Raw genomic sequence first — 19,333 nt, 5'->3', positions numbered from 1 at the left:
TGGCAAATGGGGTAGCATGGGAGAAATAACAACAGAAACACCAGCACGGAATATCCTGGAAAACAATTCAGAACCTCACTGCAGAGCCAAGCTCAGAGAGGCTGAGGAACCTCAGAGAGGCTGAGGAGCCTCAGAGAGGCTGAGGAACCTCAGACACACTTTGGAACCTCAGAGAGGCTGAGGAACCTCAGAGAGGCTGAGGAACAGCACCCATGGAGTTGTTTGGGTAAGAAAAGCTCTCTAAGGTTGAGTCCCACCATTAGCCCAGCCAAGGCCACCCCATGTCCATGTCCCACGGGAGCAGGAGAGCACAGGGGGACACCAGGATCCTCATCCTGCTGCTTCTCCTCCCCACACACCACGCTCAGCTTGCTGTGTCCCCAGGAGGGCCGTGCCCATGTCCCAGTCCTGGAGGGCAGCAATGGTGCAGGGATTCATCATTTGCAGCCCCATTTTTGGGCTGAAACCCAAAAAACTTTGCTTAAAACCCTGCAAATTCATTGTGTAATCGTTTGGAACTCTGTCTTGGTGCTGGAGCTTGGCCTCTTGCACTCCTGGGAGTCTGTAAGGTACCAGGGCAGTGAAAGAGGCTTGGGTTGAAACTTGTCAAGGGGGAAAAAACAACCTGCAATTGCTCAGCTGCCTGATTAAAAAACCCACAGCAGCGGCTGAGTGAGAGCAATGTTTTCTCAAGCATTAGCGATACTTTAATTCAACACTGCAACAACAACAAAAAAAATGGATTTTATTGCTCTCTATTTTATGGATCATGAATTTAACTGAGCTAAATAGTCCAAGTCCAGGTGAATAATGCTGCTTTAGTGAGCTGCTGACCACATTTCCTCCTGATTTTCACTATTTCTTTTTTGTTCCGCTTACTCAGCTTTTCACATTTTGAACTCCAAAGAACAGCAAATAAACCGAGGCTGTGTTTGCCTTACAAGGTTTTGTGCACCTTCTCTTCTGAATGGATTTCAGTCAAACTTTGAAGAACATTTGTTCTTAGGGCCTACTTTGGTGGCTCTGTCAAATGAATTTGTTTATGATCCTTCCCTTCCCTTCCCTTCCCTTCCCTTCCCTTCCCTTCCCTTCCCTTCCCTTCCCTTCCCTTCCCTTCCCTTCCCTTCCCTTCCCTTCCCTTCCCTTCCCTTCCCTTCCCTTCCCTTCCCTTCCCTTCCCTTCCCTTCCCTTCCCTTCCCTTCCCTTCCCTTCCCTTCCCTTCCCTTCCCTTCCCTTCCCTTCCCTTCCCTTCCCTTCCCTTCCCTTCCCTTCCCTTCCCTTCCCTTCCCTTCCCTTCCCTTCCCTTCCCTTCCCTTCCCTTCCCTTCCCTTCCCTTCCCTTCCCTTCCCTTCCCTTCCTTCTTTTCCTTTCCCTTCTTTTCCTTTCCCTTTTTCCTTTCCCTTTTTCCTGTCTTTCCTTTCTTTCCTTTCTTTCCTTTCCATTTCCATCTCCCACAGGATTTTGCCTTTTGGGGGGCACAGTACAGACAGCAAAATGTCTTCAAGTCGTTTCTTTGATGAAACATTACCTGTTTCCCACCCCTACATTGAATAAATAACAAACCAGAAAACTGGAATGAATATAAAGCCGGGGCATGATTGAGTTTTTGGGATTTGGCTGCTTTTCCATCCCGCTGTCCCTGCTCTGGAGCTGGGATGTTTTAGTGGGTGATTCATGGCCCCATTACTGCTTTTATTCCTTTAAGAGCACCTGGAGGGACGATGTTTCACCATCACCCTGAAGAGCTGAGCTGCTTTTTTGCATAGTTCCAAATCTTCCATTTAATTCCACTTTAATTTAAATGTTTCCTGTTAACTTCCTACATTATTTTTTCGCCTTAAAAGAAGTTTCTTTGTTTTTTTTACCCTCTAAACTTCACCCAGGGAATGCGAAATTGGGTAAAACTCCAGTTTTATTTTGTTCTGCTGTAACACTTTATTCCTGACATGAAATTATTTTGTTTACAGGAGTTGCCAGAGGTAAATCCAACTTGATGTTTCCGCTGGGAAAGGTGGCACATTCCTGGTGTGGAAAATGTCCTGCACCCACTTTTCCTCAGCAGTTCCCCAAAGGTGGAAACAGCCTTTTTTGGGGGGTGGTGAAAATATTTAAGGCAAATTTGTGTTGGACTGAAATATTTTAGTTTGGAGGGATCAGCTCCTTAACCAACATTTGGGGTAAATATCCCAAAAAGCCTCAAATTCTGTTCTTTTGCTGAGTCCTAGCAGGAGATTTTGTGGTTTTCTGGGAATGCAAGTGTGATGGGATGAGGTTGGTGGTTGTGTGTGCAGCTCACTGCTCAATTATTCCACATCTCCCAAAATATTTTGGGAATATCAAACCTTGGAGGGGAAGATAATTGGATTAACTGCTCCCAGCTGCGCTGTGTGCCTGGCTCCACTAAAATAAAAACCATTAACCCCCAAACTTTGGGAAATGGATCTGTTATTGCTAAAATTTTAAATGAATTAGTGTTCATTAAATGAATTTTAAATAAATTAGTGACGTGTGAGGTCAGTTCCAGTAAGATTTCTTAAAAAGGGGGGGGGGGAAAGCCATGAACAATGTTCATAATTTTCCAATTGACATGCAGGATCTGAAACAAATTTAATCTTTCAAAGCTAAAATTTCATGAAGGAGCATGAGAAAAGAGTGTCGCAAAAAAACCCGATTATTTATTTCAATTTAAAATTTTTGGTTGTGAGCGTTGGAAAACTTTCTGCACGTTTATGTGCTCAAACCATTTCTGCATTTTCACCTTAAATTTGGGCTGTTCAGGGAGAAAAGGGAAGGGGGGAAGGTGTGAGGACCCTGAAGGGAGTGGCTGTGGATGCAGCAGAGCATCCTTTGACCCTCAGGACACTTCCAGAAGGGTTTTGCAGAGCAAACAAAACCTGTGGGATCCTTCTCTGTTGTAGTAAGGTGGAAAAATTATCAAAAAGGCTTCATAAAATCAGTCCTGCTCTCCTGGAATCAGTGGCTGGCCTTGTCAAGGCAGCCTCTGCAAGTTCCCATGTGGAAGCAATCCTGGTGTCAGCAGTTTGTTAACAAAACAATTATTCCTGGGGGAAAAAACAACCTAAAAAACCACCCAGCACCTGTATAAACTGCTTTTACACCGTTAGAAAAATGAAAACGAGCCCTCACCAACAACTTTTCACCACGTGCACACCGGGATTTGAGTGACCATTGAATACAGAATAACGACTCGTTACTGACCAATTAATTAATTGGCAAAAAAGCTGCTGAGCAACTGGAGCCACCCACCAAAAACTGGATAAAAATGTGAATAAAGAATGGGCTTTTTCCGCCACGAAGAAAATGGAGTCCGTGTGATTTATTCCCACACTTTTCCATGGAATATTTGGCGTTTTCCAAGAGTTTCTCTCCCATTTTGGCTGTTCCTGTATCAGTCACAGCCAGGATTGCTCCAGGCCAGGGGATGAGGCAGGAGCTGCAAGGAACACGCAGAGAAAATTGTGGAAAATCACAGTGCCAGGGATTTGTTCCTTGCTGGATTGAGATAAAGAGGAGCAGCAGTGCTGACCAGACAGCCCTCAGGACATTTCTTGTTTTTTTTTTTTAAATCTCCTTGCTTTACCATCATCATTATTATTATTTTTCATGAGGGATTAATGGCATTTAAAAATATTTAAAATTAAGAATGCAAAAATCACCGTAGGAGAGACAAGAGGTAAAATGAATTGATGAAACTTTAAAATAAGTGAATATTTATAATGATTTTGCTGATAATATTGTTGCATTACTGGATGCACTGACTGGAGTAATTAGTACAAGCTGCAAGTAAATTGGTGTGAAATAATTATGCTAAAAGATGGTTTTAATTGCTTTCATCTTCTATTAAAATGATTTTTCCAGGGTATTCTCTGATTTCTCACTGAATCTTCCAGATTTATTTTACTTAAAATGAATGGTCTAATTTAAAATAATCTGAATAATTAATTCCTATTTTGTGGGACACTCTTTCCTCTTGCTCTTTCATAAAATATTAGCTTGAACAGCCTAAATTTGTTTAATATCCTGCATGTTAATGAGGAAATGATGAAGATTTTCCAGGCACAAGCATAAATTTTAAAATGGTGCTGAAGTCCTACCCATAGATAATAAATCCCAGTTATACCACCAATAATTGTGTATTAAAATTGATACTTTCAATCACTAATAAAGCAATAAATTTGGCACTGGGGCTGAAATAAGAACAACACCTCCTTCTTCAGTTTCAATGGAGTTGAATGAAATACTTGCATGGTTCAATAATCCCATAAATCAGGTGGGGATTAGGAGAATAGAGGACAGATTTTAAGGCTAAATAGGAATTTATTCCCTCCCTGGAAAATGGGATTTGGGGTCACCAGATGTGTTCAGGGGTGCCCTGCTGAGGGTAAGGACAGGCAGGTGCCAACTACAAGGTGGTTTCCATGAGAAAATGGGACTTTTTGGAGTTTTTCATGGAAATATTTGAAGAATGACTCCAGAGGAGGCACCAGGATGATCCCAGGGATGGAGCAGCTCAGTTGGGAGGAAAGGCTGGAGAATTGGGATTGTTAATTTGGGCAGGAGAAGTTTTGGGGGGACCTCACTGTGGTCTGGAGGAGCTGCAGGAAAGATGGAGAGAGACTTTGGAGAAGGGATGGATGGACAGGACACAGGGAATGGCTTCAAATGGACAGAAAGCAGGGTTAGATGGGATTTGGGAAGGAATTCCTGGCTCTGAGGGTGAGGAGGAGCTGGGATGGGATTCCCAGAGCAGCTGGGGCTGCCCCTGGATCCCTGGCAGTGCCCAAGGCCAGGCTGGACACTGGGGTTGGATCACCCTGGGACAGGGGAGGTGTCACCATGGCAGGGGTGGCACTGGGTGGGATTTCAGGATTTCAGGTCCCTTCCATCCCAAACCAATCCATGATTCTCTCGTGAGAAGAATTCCCACTTGCCAGGCTCCAGTTTCACCAGTGCTTCACGATGCTCAGTCCTATTTTGATTTAAGGATTGTTAAAATGAATAAAAACTTGAAAGCAATTGAACCAAAGCTGTGAGTTAAATGGGGAGGTTTGAATTCAGTAAACCTTCATGGAGTTCCTAAATTCCCTGGTTCCTTTTTTTCCTATTCCTTTGTTTCCAGGCCTTTACAAACAGCAATTGTCACGTTGGTAATTACAGCACTGCAGATTTTCCAAATGCCCTTTTTTTTGTCCTTTCGCACTCGAGGAGCACGGCCCTCATCCCTTCTCCTTTGGGATGTTATAACACGGGAAAATTGTCTGAAAGATTGCCGTGCTTTAAGGCACTTTCTGAAGCACCTCTAGTTTTAAAAAAACATCATTTTGTGGGAGTGACAGCTTGATGCTCTGTGAATATCCCTGCTCCCATCCCCACCGCGGCAGCCTCCAGCAGTTTATTTACCACACACTCCCAAGGATTTTGGATTTTGTAGCCTGCCAGGACAGGCACCCTGGTGGAAGCCAAGCTGGCATGCAGCACCCTCGTTTTTCCTTGAAATTTGGGAGAGCAAAGTGGTTTTGTTTTGTGTGTGTGGGGTTTTTTTTTTTGTTTTTTTTTTTTTTTTTTTTTTTTTTTGTTTTTTTTTTTTTTTTTTTTTTTTTGTTTGTTTGTGAAGTCACAGAATTCTTTGGAAAGGATCTCTGGGATCCCTGAAATGCCACATCCACAGGGCTTTCAAATCCTCACAGGGATGGTGACTCCACCCCTGCCTTGGGAAGCTGTGCCAGGGTTGGACAACCCATTCTGTGGAGAAATTTTCCATCCTATCCGACCTAAACCTCCCCTGGCACGACTCGAGGTCATTTCCTCTTGTCCTATCACTGATTCCTGGAGAAAAACTGACCCCAACCTTCCTTCAGGTGATTGTAGAGAGAAATAAATTCCCTTCCAAGCCTCCTTTTCTCTTGGGATGCAGAATTCGTGCATCCTTCAGGTTTTCCAGCTTCCTTCAGGCTTTTTTAGGTTCCTTCAGGATTTTCCAGGTTCCTGAAGGTTTTTCCCTGTTCCTTCAAGCTTTTTCTTCAGTCTTTTCCAGGTTCCTTCAGGATTTTCCAGGTTCCTTTGGGTTTTTCCAGGATCCTTTAGGCTTTTCCAGGTTCCTCTAGGCTTTTTCAGGTTCCTTCAGGCTTTTCCATGTTCCTTCAGGTTTTTCCAGGTTCCTTCAGGATTTTTCAGTTTCCTTTAGGCTTTTCCAGGTTCCTTCAGTTTTTTTTCTGGGTTCCTTCAGGCTTTTCCAGCTTCCTTCAGTCTTTTCAAGGTTTCTTCAGGTTTTTGCAGGTTCCTTTAGGCTTTTTCAGGTTCCTTCAGGCTTTTCCAGGTCCCTTTAGGTTTTCCCAGGTTCATTCTGGCTTTTCTAGGTTCCTTTAGGTTTTTCCAGGTTCCTCTAGGCTTTTCTAGGTTCTTTCAGGATTATCCAGGTTTCTTCAGTCTTTTCCATATTTCTTCCAGGTTCCTTCCAGGTTCCTTCAGGCTTTTCCGGGTTCCTTTGGGGTTTTCCAGGTTCCTTCTATATTCCTTCAGGCTTTTCCGGGTTCCTTCAGGCTTTTCCGGGTTCCTTCAGGCTTTCCCAGGCTGGGATGCAAAGGCAGAAGTCTCTGAGGATGAATTATTCAGCACAAATCATTCTCAAGGTCCATGGCTGCAGAGCTGCTGCCTTGACCCAACAGTCTCAGCAGTTCTTACAAATCATGTGAAAAATCAAATAGAAAAGTGTGATAGCTCGGGTTAACCAAAAGGCTGAAATTTCCCTTAAAAAATAAACAGGGAAACAGATTTGGAAGAATGGATTTGGCTGTGCCCATCCCTCAGAGGGAGGTGCCTGATCCTGCCTGATGTGGAATCTGGGAAAATAAATGGATCTCATTTGCTGCTTCTGAAAACAAAGCTGTGATTTAAAAAGAAAAAAAAAAACTCAACAAAAACCCATCAAACTTCATTATTGTACTGGGAAAAACAGGATTGAGAAAGAGTTAATGGGTGAGAATTAAAGGCCTCATGGATTGATGAAGTTTTCCTCCATGAGGGACATTCCCAGGGTGGTTGGCCCAGCTGAAGATCTCAAATGGGGCTTGAAGGATTTAATGTTCTGCAAGATTCATTATTTAATGTTTTAATATGTCTTGAAATTGTCCTGTTTGTCATTTAAGGAGATGGCACATTGTTTTATTTCTCATTATTTACCCTTTAGGTTGTGCATTGGGAGATAAACTCTGCTCAGATCTCAGCAGAACAGCTTGGAACGGCTGGGTTGGTGTAATTAAAATCTGTGCTAAATTAACCTCATTAGCAGCTCTCTTTGACTCTTCTCATATTTCTCCTTCCTATTAATAAGAGGTTAAATTTCCAGCAGATTACACTGGATTATCATGGGTAGAATACTTTAAAAACCTGCGTTGTTCTCTGTAAGTTCTTTTTCCTCACTTTTTTTTCTGATTATTTAACCACCAGTTATTTTTCCCCCACTTTTTTTCTGGTTATTCAACCACCCTAAAAATGAGAATTGAATATGAAATAAATAAAACTATGCATAAAGCAAGATTTTTGTCCATATAGGACTCACATCCTGTTGGATTAATTCCTCCTTTGTTAGAGCTTGTGTTTCTAAAACATTTCAGGCTCGCAGGTGACTTTTAAAATTTGCTTAAAAGGAGGATTTTATACATTTACATTTTTAAAACACAATCAGTTCCTAGCACAAGTGAAAAGCCAATTTTGTCCAGAATTTCTTGCACGTGCAGCATCTAAAATAGCTGCATGAGGATGGAGCAAAGTTTAAATGCTTTTTTTGTTTCCCTCTGGTTTTTCACAGTTATATTTTTGAGCTCTCTGCTCTCTCCCTCTCTCTCCTGGAAAATTTTTGGGAAATGGAGGAGGGTAAAAAGTGAGGAATTCCAGGTCAGGAGGGCACTGAGTTAAATGCAGGCAGACAGTTCTTCCTGAAATATTCTCCTCTTTTTCATAGATTGGTTATGGGGTGAGCTCAGGTTCTTGGGGGGATTTAGCAAGAATTAGGGATGCTTGAGAATTCCCAGCTGCTCCTTCAGCAGGAATTTTCAGTTTTTATTGCATGTCCACGGCTTCTTTCTCTGGAAGGTGAGGAACAAGGAGTTGAATCTGCACCCCACAGCCTGCAGGAATTATTTATCCTCTGGAATTTGGTCCGAAATCTGCAGCCATTCCTGTGCTTTTGCCTTAGAGATTCTGTAATTATCCTGAATTAATATCACCCCATTAAGGCGCTAATGGCGTTAAGCAGCAGATGAAGTACAACCATTAATGGTAAACAAAAAAAAGGGATTTATTCAATTCCCGGCATCCCAGTTTATCCATTCCTGGGTCCAGCAGAAAGGAAGGAATCATTTGACTTATTAATATAATGAAGATCAATGCAAACTGTGAGCACAAGGTTGGGGGAACAACATAATTACCCTTCATTTGTTGATGCAAGGAGCAGAATGGTTTCAATTAGTGCATTAAATGGGGAAGGAGCTGGAAAGAAATCGGGAGCTTTGCTTGGAGCTGGGATTTGTTCTGGGCCATTCTTTTGTCCTTTCATGAGTAATGAGGATGTGTCAATGGTTGTGTTGAACTTAATCAGGAAAATAGAGGAAAAATGTAAATTTGGAACATTTGGATCCCCCCAAACACATAAACTTCCTAATTTTTTTTTTTCTTCGATCCCTTCAGGAGAAGGTTTTGGGCTTTTGAAGGGGGAATAAAACCAGCAGAGGCTTGGTCTTGAGCTGAAGGTGCCAAAAATCAACACTTTGCCAGCAGAAACCTCATTAATTTCTTCTATTCTCTGGCCAAGGTGTCCTGTCCTTGCGGATTATCCAGAGAATGGCTGAGCCAGGCAGGTGGGACCCTGGATTTGCCACATTTCCAAATTCCCTCTTGCATTGTTCATCATTCCAGCTCAGCTCCTGAAGGGGAGAACCTGGAGCATGAAGTCAGCAAAGAAACTTCCATTATTTCCTCTGGGTTTTTATTTCCAATGATTCTGTTGGTTAAAAAATGAGCTCTCGGCTCTCTTCCCCAGCAATATTTTTGGTGTTTAGGGTTTTTGGAATTTTCCTTTAGGTTTGACATCCACACTTGGACAATTCCATGCCCATTTTTCCTAATTAAAAGTACTTTCCAGAGGATGGCAGATCCCTGCCTGAGCCCTTTAGGATATCTAAAAAATTCTGAATTTTTGCATTTCAGGGAGGCTGCCTCAGCCAGTATTGTTTATCATGAAATGGAGGTGCTTTTATTTCCTTTCATGGTTTGTTTTCTTTCCTTGCAGGAACCAGGAAATTCCAGGTTGAAGTAAAAGAGCAGCTCTGACTCATTTGAGCTGATCAGGACAGGGTAGGAGACAACATCTTCCCAAGTGGAATTATTTACCAGCTTCATCCCAGAATTTCTTAAGAAATATGAAGATTTACCGAGGCCTTGGCAATGAAAACCAGGATTGAACCTCATCCAGACTTTTGCATCCCAATATTCCCCAAACCATGAGTATTGTTTGTCTTTCTAAATGTTTCTGCCTCTCTGGTTTTCCTCCTCAGAAGAAGGGAGTGCTCAGGGGTTTTTCAGAACCATTCTCTGCTGTGTTTTCAGCTGTTAAAGTTTGATTTTCCTCGGGGTTCTGGGGATGAACATTGAGCACTGACCTCACTGCTCCCACCCACTGCAATCTCTGCCTTTACCAAGAGCCACCAAATTAATGCTGTTGGTTTTTATAACCCTGCCTTTGTCTAAATGTTGTTAATTACCCTGATTATCTTGTCTTGTGCTGCTTAATGGTTGCTAACTGAAAGGCCATTTTATCCTAACTCACCCTCAGGGGCTGTGGAGAAGTTTTGAATTATTTTGGGGCAATTTTTTGGTCAGAGTTTCATGTTGGAGTGGATCAGAATTCCTCGAATCTGAAGGAAACTCTGAGCAAGATGGAGAGGAACTGGAGAGACACTGGCAACGGGGAAAGCAAACTGGCAGGAAGGAAATTTTGGTTAAATATGGAAGAAATTCCTCCCTGGGAGGGTGGGGAAGGGCTGGGATGGGATTCCCAGAGCAGCTGGGCTGCCCCTGGATCCCTGGCAGTGCCCGAGGTCAGGTTGGAGCACCTGTGACAGTGAAAGGTGTCACTGCCCATGGCCGGGGTGGAATAAAATTATTTTTAATGTCCTTTCCAACCCAAATCATTCTGTGATTCCATGATCTTTTTAACATGCAAAAAACCCACCCCAAAAAAAATCCCCAAATCCCTCTAATCTTCATTTTTGAATGCCCACTCAGAAAGCATCAATCACTCTGTAACCTGGAAATGCAGGTCTTTAATAAAGGCCCTAAATCCACAAATAATTTATAATAAACTTTCTTCTGGCAGAACGTTCCCACAACACACACAGCAATAATTTTCCTTAATCCCATATTGGAAGGGCTTCCTGCCTTTGGGATTTCTCCTGTGGGACATTTCCTCTTGAAAAAACTGATTTTGTTGAATTTTTTTTTTCCCCGTAGCCTGATCAAAACAACTTTCCGATGTTTTCTTGCTGCATTAACAGGCTGCAATTGCTACTAAAAGTATCAGCCAATTAGCAACTCTTTAATCTCCTGCATTGTTTGTCACCAGGGTGTGACAAAGTGACAGCCTGCCACGATAATTAGCTGCCTTCTGCGAGGGGAAAATTGCTCTTGTTTGACAAATAATTCCAGTTAGAGAAGGACAGGGAAGTCTGAAAATAAAGTTATTCATGCAAAGACACATCAGAGCACAGCCAGGGCTCAGGTAATTGGTGAGGGCAGGGAGGACCTCTCACCTTTCTGTGATAAATCAGAAAATTATTGAGTGGAAGGGATGAAGTGATTTTGAGCAGCTTGAGATGAGCGCAGGGTTCAAAGTGTTGTGTCAGGAACTTCACTCGATGCTGGGGAACGTTGAGTTTCCAGAGGTTGTTGGCATTTATTCCGCTTGAAAAGCATCTGAGCTGCTCCTTGTGGGTCGGAACTCCAAATGTCCCTCAGACATTTTTGGAGGTTCCAGGCCCTGCTCAGAAGCATTTGAGACCCTGGCAGGCAGCTGCAAACAGCTGTGATTTTGGGTTTGAACCATGGGACGAGTTACCAACTTTGCAGGAAGAACAAGAAGTCACAAAAGTTTAGATATTAGAGTAGAAATAGTCACAAAGTAAAGGGAAGAATTTCTGAGTGCTGTACAGGGGGGGTTTTGGTTTTGTACATGGGGTCAGAGGTTTTAAGATGGATTTGGGATTTGGGCCTGCCCTGTCCTCCCTCTTTCTCCTTCCTCACCTCCATGTTCTTGGTGATGTTGGCACTTACAGATTGGTTTAGAGTAGAAAATCACCATTTAATATAGGTAATAGGCATTGGGGAAAAACTGTAACCATGTAACACGTAATGTACCATATAAAAGACAGCAGCAGCCCTGGGTGGGGAGAGAAGAAGCAGTCGGGGTCAGAGAGGATGTCAGGGTGTGTGTGTGCCTCTGCCTGAGCTGTGAGCAAACCACAGCAGCCCAAGGAGAAAATCTTTTAGATAACTTGCAATAAACTGCCTTGAGACCAACAATAGAGACTGCTGAGCGTTTCTTTGGAAGCTCGGGTTGGAGGAGACACGTTTCCACCACATGGAGCCACCCCCAACCAAATGTCAAAGACCCAACCTAGGGTGGTCTTCGACACTTGTGAGCCTTTTAAAAGTGATTTTTCACCTCAGAATTCAGTGTTCCCATGGAAAACCCCAGGCCTGGAAAGAAAAAATATTCAGGAGCATCAAAAAGACAGAAGGGAGCTCCAGAGCTTTCCTCCAGAAGTGTTTTTTAAAGCTTCAGATGAGCCTAAATCAGTTTGTGTCCATGAGAAAACTCCTTTGGATCCAATCACAGCCTGAATGAGGAGTCCTTGGAGAATTCGTTTTGGTGAAGTGAGAAGTTCAAGGAGCTGAGCAAAAACATTCAGCAGGAATCAGAAAGCAAAACATGATTTTTGTTGTTTGTATAGCAGTCAAATTGCTTTTGTCATTTTTCCTTTTTCTTTTTATGAGATAAAATGCAGCCAATTCAATGAAGTTTGATGTTTCTAGCTTTTTTTCAAACCTGAACTCCTTGCAAAAAAAAAAAAAAAATCTAGAAATTAATTGAGAAGAAAATAATCCCTAAACACCTGCAAAGCTGATTCAGTGTTTTTCAAACTTTAGGTGCTGGAATTTGAACTAAAAAGCAGCAAATAAAACAATTCTGATTTTGGATACTTGGTAAAAGAGGAGGAGTTTGTTCTTCTAGATTGAACTCCTGTGGGAGGGCAGGTGAAATGCTGCATTCTCAGCTGAGAATGAAATTTTTCAGACTCCAGCCTGGAAAATTTGGGAAAAGCAGGAAGACATTCCCAGCAGAGCAACAGAAGTGATGAAAGGGCTGAAGAGATTGATGGCTTGATGGGTGAAGAATTATTAGGGGAGCTTAAATGTGAATTTCTTGCCCGTGTAAATGATGGATCCCAAACATTCCGGGAGCTCTCCGGAGTCAGTGATGGATTGGGAGGAATGAGGGAAGAGGAAGAAAAGAGTGATGACCTGCTGGGGTAGCAGGAACAGTGATTTTGGATGAGATCAGCAGCATGGGAGCAGCATCTCCTCTCTGGCAGCTGATGCCCACAAAAAAATACCCAAAAAAACAAGGCAAAGAAATCTCCTTTGGATAATTATGGATTTATCTGTCTGAGGAGAGGAGTTTATAGCTTGAAGTCTGTGTATGGGAAGGTGGAAAGTAATTAGGACAAAAGTAACTTTTATAAAAGGTTTGCTAATTTCTATGGCTGCAGAATCCTTGGTTAATTCACCAGATCTAACTTGAATTTTAGGACTTTGGTGCCCAGCTCTGATAGATTCGGGATACAGCTGCTGGAAATTTGCTGCAAAACATTCCAGTACACACAGTGAAACAAATAATTTAATAATTTTACCAGAATCCTTGGTTAATTCATCAGATCTAACTGGGAATTTTAGGACTTTGGTGCCCAGCTCTGATAGATTCGGGATACAGCTGCTGGAAATTTGCTGTAAAACATTCCAGTACACACAGTGAGACAAATAATTCAAGTTAGAGAAGGACAGGGAAGTCTGAAAACAAAGTTATTCATGCAAAGACACATCAGAGCACAGCCAGGGCTCAGGTAATTGGTGAGGGCAGGGAGGACCTCTCACCTTTCTGTGATAAATCAGAAAATGATTTGCAAATCCCTGATTGGGGTTTGTACCAAAATGGATTTTGGGTGCCAAAATTTCAGTTTCTCTGCAGGCTGTCTCTGGATTGTCACATTTGGATCCTTAGAAGCTAACATCAAAACTCCCACGGACACCACTGAGGGCTGCATTCCCTGAAAAATAAAATGGGAATTTGCTGAAGTGGAAAGTGAGCAGAAACCCAAGAAGGAGTATGGGAAATGGATTTGTAAAGAATTTTTCAGCTAATAAGCTGAAAAACATTTATAAAGTATTACAACCAAGAAATAAGTTAACTTCTGATGAAAGAGCATTAAGATTTACATCTCTTGTGTCTCACTAGTAATTGAGACTGATAATAAAGTAAAATATTTTAAAGCACCTCTCAGTTACCCCATCTCTATAAAAACTAAGAGACCCAAGAAGGAGCTCAAGGATTTTTCCCTGCCAGCAGTGAGGATTTGACTGAAGGTGTTTGGCACAGGTGTCCTTGAGCTCAGAGATTAAAATATCTGATATATTTATGACATTTAAATTATTTAATGAGTTCTGCTGCAGTCCTCACCCTCTTTTCTGCTGGGACTGTAGGGTCGAGGCCTCCTGGTCCTGCTGGAGAAATACCTGGAGATGCTGGAATTTCATCCAGTGCCAAACCCAAATCCTGTAAATTGGATTAATTGCTGGAAGAATCCACAAGCATCTCCAGTTTTAGCTGGAGCCACACTCAAAGGAAATTGTTTTCTTTCCTATTTCCCTTTCCCTGCGGGCAATCTGCGAGTGCACAATGTGAAATATCAGCAGGAACTGCTCCTCAGAGTTATTCAGGATTCTTTTCCAGCTCCTGCTCCCAATTTTCAGTCAATCACAGACCATAATAGGCTATTTGTCACCACGGATATCTGTATACATAAAAGATAAGTAGGTGCTGAATATCTGCTTTTACCAATGTTCCCAGCACTGCCAGTGATATATTATTTTCTTTTATCTCCTCTGTGTATCTCTGTAGCAGGGGAGTGTCACTGGGTGTATCCCAGTGAAACAGGATGGATTTTAATCAACTGCTGGGAAAATGAGATATTACAGGAGGATGAGAACAGCTGCTTGATAAAAACACCTCTTTAAAAGTAAAATTCTGCAGCATTCTGGGGTTTGGCGCCGCTGTCAAGCGCTGAATAAAAACGACATTAAAAAAAAAAATAATGGAGCTTCAGGTATTTTTCTCAGGGTAGAAAAAGCAGGAGTCATTCCAGCCAAAAAGAGGCTTCTTGGGACATCCAAGGTGAAAATAGGAATGAATTCTCTAAAAGTGCTGTAATTTAAAAAGGCGCAAAATGACTGTGAGAGAAACTTGTGTGCTGATGCTTAAGAAAATGCCCTTTTTTTTGGTAAGACATCTCTGTTTGAGGGAAAAAAGCTCTGTTTGAGGGAAATGTTTTTGCTTCCATTCTCCTTCAGGAAGCTGCTCTGGAGCTGGTAAGCTTCCAGCGCTCTCTAGAAAAAACTACCCACAAATGGAAATAATGATGATTTGTTAGCGTCGTTTGGGGTTCAAAAGAAATGCATGAATTCAGGAATGGAGCAGTTTCCAAGGTCCCTTTCCTGCATCCATGAAAATCTCTTCCCTTTAGGCTTTTGGAGACATCACTGGTGGAATGAGGCTGTTGCTACCAAAGGTAAAAAGCAGATTTTCTTCTGTGTTTTTTGAGCATTCATGAAGAATAATGAGTGTACTCCAGGCTTAATTGGTGCTCTGGATTCACCCCAACATGAAGACAACTTCCCCAGCTGCAGAGAAAACAGGAGTTTATTCCTTCAGCTGGATCCCAGATGGGGCTGTGCTCTTTATTTCCAATTTTTGTGAGGAGAAGAGGTCCCTGTTTGACAAAAGAGCAGGAGAGAGGCTCAGGGAAGGCTCTCCCCTGGAATTTGGCTTGGGACATTTCTCTGGAATTCTCCAGCAGAGCTGTCAACTCCATTTCGCCCTGGTGCAGCGAGAAGGACAAAAGCTCTGGGACAGAATTTGGATTTTGTGAGAAGCTCCAGGTGGTTCTGTTTGCTCCTGATAAGTCTGGGAAGTTTGAGCTGGGTGAGCCCAAAATCCTGGCTTTGGATACACAAGGATGGGCTCTTTTTCCTGAGAATAATGCACATTTTGCACACAGGGATGCTGAAATGCTGTTTTGGAGGTGGGGATTGCAGCCTCTGCAGCCCAGGTTAAATTCAAGGAAATGAATTTCTGGGTTGGGCCTAGTTTAAAATTCAGCATTTGGTCAGCACAACTTGTTAAATTATGACGATTTTTTCATACCCAGATGTTTTTAACAATATCCCTGAGCTGTTTTGCTCTTCTTTCCAACTGTCCAATAATTTCAGGTGCCTGCTGGCTGTAGGAGGAAACTTTTCCTTTTTAATTAAATCACTGGGATGGTAACTGAGGGCTACGAGCTCAGAAAAGATTTGTTTTCCTGGCAGTCAAGATCATGGCCAGTCTGACAAAAACTTAAGCAGGTTTTTAAAGATTCCAGATTTATTTTTCTCGTTCCCAGGAAGCTGAGAGAGTTATTTTTGGGAGATGGTTGCTTTCTGTGCTGTGTTTTTTTAGGTCTTTGCTCCATTCTGTGCCTGTTGAGGACACAAGGTTGTTACTGGAAAATTAATGGGTAAATCCATGGGTGGGTCGGGCAGATTTGGGTTCATAACTTAACTCAGCTCCAGAAAAACCCATTTATTGATAAATAAATTATTGTGAGGGGAAGCTGATGCCTAAAGAAGGCACCCAGAACAGAGGCTGGGCAAAGTTAAATATTAACGCAGGGATTTATTAAAGTACCTCAAAAGCAGCACAAGAGCCTGACCAAGGCTACACCCAAGATGGACCCTGAGTCGGGAGTTTTCACACTTTTATAAGTTTTAGTCCATTTCCATATTGGGTTAATTGTCCAATTCCAGCTCCAGGTTGTGCAGTCCCACCCTCCCAGGTTTCTCTCCTCCATTCCCTGTTTGCACTTTTTGGGGCTGGAGCTGTGACAGTGTCCATGGTTCTGGGGCTGGAAAAGGATTGTTCTGTGTGCCTGAGCTGTGAGGAGAGCTGCTGGCACTTTATATGAAATTCAGAGTTATACACAGTTATAATCAAGTTTTAATACAGTCACACACAGTTATAATTCAGTACAGTGTTGTTATAGGACATGTGAAAGTATGACACGAGCTGCTGCTATTGTAAAGGTGAAAAAGAGGAAGTTTTTTTTTTTATTTTAGTATTTAAACTTTTTTAAAGGTGACTCTTCTAAGTGGATTGGAGGGTGAAGGTGCCACCTCTCCAATGACACTGGACAAACTACCAGCACATCAAGTTTTCCTGCCTCTATGGAGGAATACAAAACAATATGTTGTTTACAGAAAGTTCTGTGAGAAAGTTCTCTACAAGAATGTAAACTCAGAAGGCTTTAGAAAGTCTTAAAAATGAGAGCAACAGTACAGAAGGTGGAAAATATGAAAGCTAAACCTTAAGGCATCACAGCAACATGCTCAACACCCCACCTTGAAGGTCTCACCCCCAGCAGCTCCTTGCCCTGCTGCCCCCAGCCAGGTGACCCCAGAAAAAATCACTTTGAGCAAAACTCGAGCCCTGGGCTGTGGAAAGAGAGGGAATCTTTTCAGTATAAAGATCACAAATCAAAATTGTATTTTAATAGTTTTGTCATGCCTTTGTTGAGTTTTTCCTTGGCAAAATTCCTTCTAGATAGACAGAGGAAAGAAGCAGGGCAGTGAAATTCCAGCACATTTTGATCCTTGAATTAGGAAAGGTTTTTCCCATTCCTGTCACAGGGAATGGGGATATGGAGAAGAAGAACGTGGTGGTCATGAGAGGTGAGATGAAATACCCAGTCAAAATAATTCCAGATGATGAGCTTGGCATTTCCAGAATTCCCTTGCCTCTTTCCTCCCCTTCCCATAAGCAACACGAGCCTGAATTCAGCATATTAAAAAGCGTCCACTCAGATAATTACCCCTAATTATTAATTCTTTCCCGTGATCAGCTTGGGTGGCAATGGTGCAGAAAAAGCCAAGCTTTGGGTATTTGCAATCTGCTGCAGTTTGGCACCTCCTGTGTTTACCCAAGACTGAAAAAAAAAAAAAAAAGACAAAACAGCTGTTTTGTAAAAATTGTTTATTTTCTTCCAACTTTTGCACTCACTTCTTTTAATGCACGCTCAGGCTTGAGATGCCCTGGAGTTGCCAGGCTCTCAACAACCCACTGGGCTGATGCAGCTGAATTTTGCTGAATTTTTATTTTTATTTGAAGGTTTAGCAGCCCAACGACTTAGGAAGTTCCTGGAACTCTCAGACAGAAACTGCAGATTAGTTTTAAACAAATTAATTTCCCCTGCCTGGTGTAGAACAGCTCAGCAGCAGTGAATTTGCATTGAGATTATCATTAAGGTAATTTATATGCTCGGGAGCAGATATATCCCTCAGATATAGGTGGGACCTGGTGCCTTCTCTTTGCCAAAGATCTGATTTTTAATTTTATTATTTTTATAAATATATAATATATATACTGTATTATATGTAATATTATATATGTTACAGCTATATAATATACAATAAAATATATAATATAATTACATAAAATTATATAGATATAATATATATATTTATAATTTTTTTTTTATTTTATTATTTTAGGGATTTTTACTTCTGGAGCTGCTCCTTGCTCAGCTTTAACACCAGAACCAGCTCAAGGTTGGCTGTTTGGGGCTTTTATTCCTTGCAAATCCTTGCAGGACCTGAAATGTGCTGTGGGAATTGTTGCTCCTATGTGAAATAGGAATTTAAGGAAAGGTTTAGGAGGCTCCAGGCATGGAGAAGGAATAAAATATGAACTAGAAAGAGCTGAGAATTTTCTCTGCGTGGCTGCAAATTTGAGCCTGTCAGTGCTGAGCAGCCTGGTAATTTTTGTGTGTTATCAAAGATGCTCTTCCCAGCTTTTGGAAGTCACTTAAACTGATAAACTCTGCTTCTCACTCAGAGCACAGAACTGCCAACATCAATTTTGGACACCAGGAGAAGGAGGGAGTCGGAATTTCGCTGGGGAAAAAATATTCTCAGCTGAAGATATCTCACATGCCAAGTTCTGGCTCACAGCAAAGGCTCAGGCCACGGGTGACCCTGTGGAAAATGTCCCTTAAAATGCTCATTTAAAGCAGCAGTGTTTACAAAGTGACTTTGAGAAGGTCTCAGAAGAAGCCCTGGGAGTTTTGACCACTGAAGGATTTAGGTCAGAGCCCATCTGGAGCCCAGTGGTTCCTGCACGGATGGAAAAAGTGGCTGCAGTGGGGCTGTTTCTGTAAGAACTTCAAAAATACTGCAAATATTTCACATGAAACAAGCTCTAATTGAGAGGGCTTTAAAAAATAAAGTGCTGTGGTTAACAAACGATTACCAGAAAAATCAAGAGGTTTAAAATGATTCAAAACAATTTTGCTTGAGAGAGATTTCCGTGTGGATTGATGCTATAAAATAAATTACATTAAATCTGTGGCAGATAAATTGTGCTAACTTAGTGCACAGCATTTTTTTTTTTTTTTTTTTTTTTATTCTTTAAGTACCACAAAAGCATCAGAAGTCTAAATGGGATTATAATTTTCCTGGATAATTCTTGATACTTGGATAATTTAACTGGGCCCACCTCCTTCCAAAGGGAGCAGCACGCCCAGGGCACCAAGGAATTTCTGCTTTTCATGGCTTCTCCAGGTTGTTTTGCTCTCTGAATAATTCAACTTGGTGATGTAAACACAGGTTATTCCTGTGTTTCCTGGCAGCTGAAATCCCAGAGTGTTCCAGTGTGGAACAAGAACTGAAATTTCCCTGGTGGGAAGGTGCTCAGGAAAGGGAAACTTTTGCTAACAAAATTTTGCATTTCTGTCACGGAGGCAGCAAAATCCTGTACTGAAGGGACCTCCAAATCCATGGCAAAACCAAGGAATTTAAGCTTAGTCTCCACATTTTGGAGGTGTTTATTTTCCCCCAAAGCCGTGTTAAAAGCAGGAGAGTGATAACACAATGTTCCAGGCAGAATTGCCAC

Source organism: Lonchura striata, chromosome 10 (genome assembly GCF_046129695.1).
Source record: "Lonchura striata isolate bLonStr1 chromosome 10, bLonStr1.mat, whole genome shotgun sequence".
NCBI classification, from domain to species: Eukaryota; Metazoa; Chordata; class Aves; order Passeriformes; family Estrildidae; genus Lonchura; species Lonchura striata.
The sequence above is the reverse complement of the archived record's forward strand: the minus strand, read 5'-3'. Positions refer to the sequence as shown.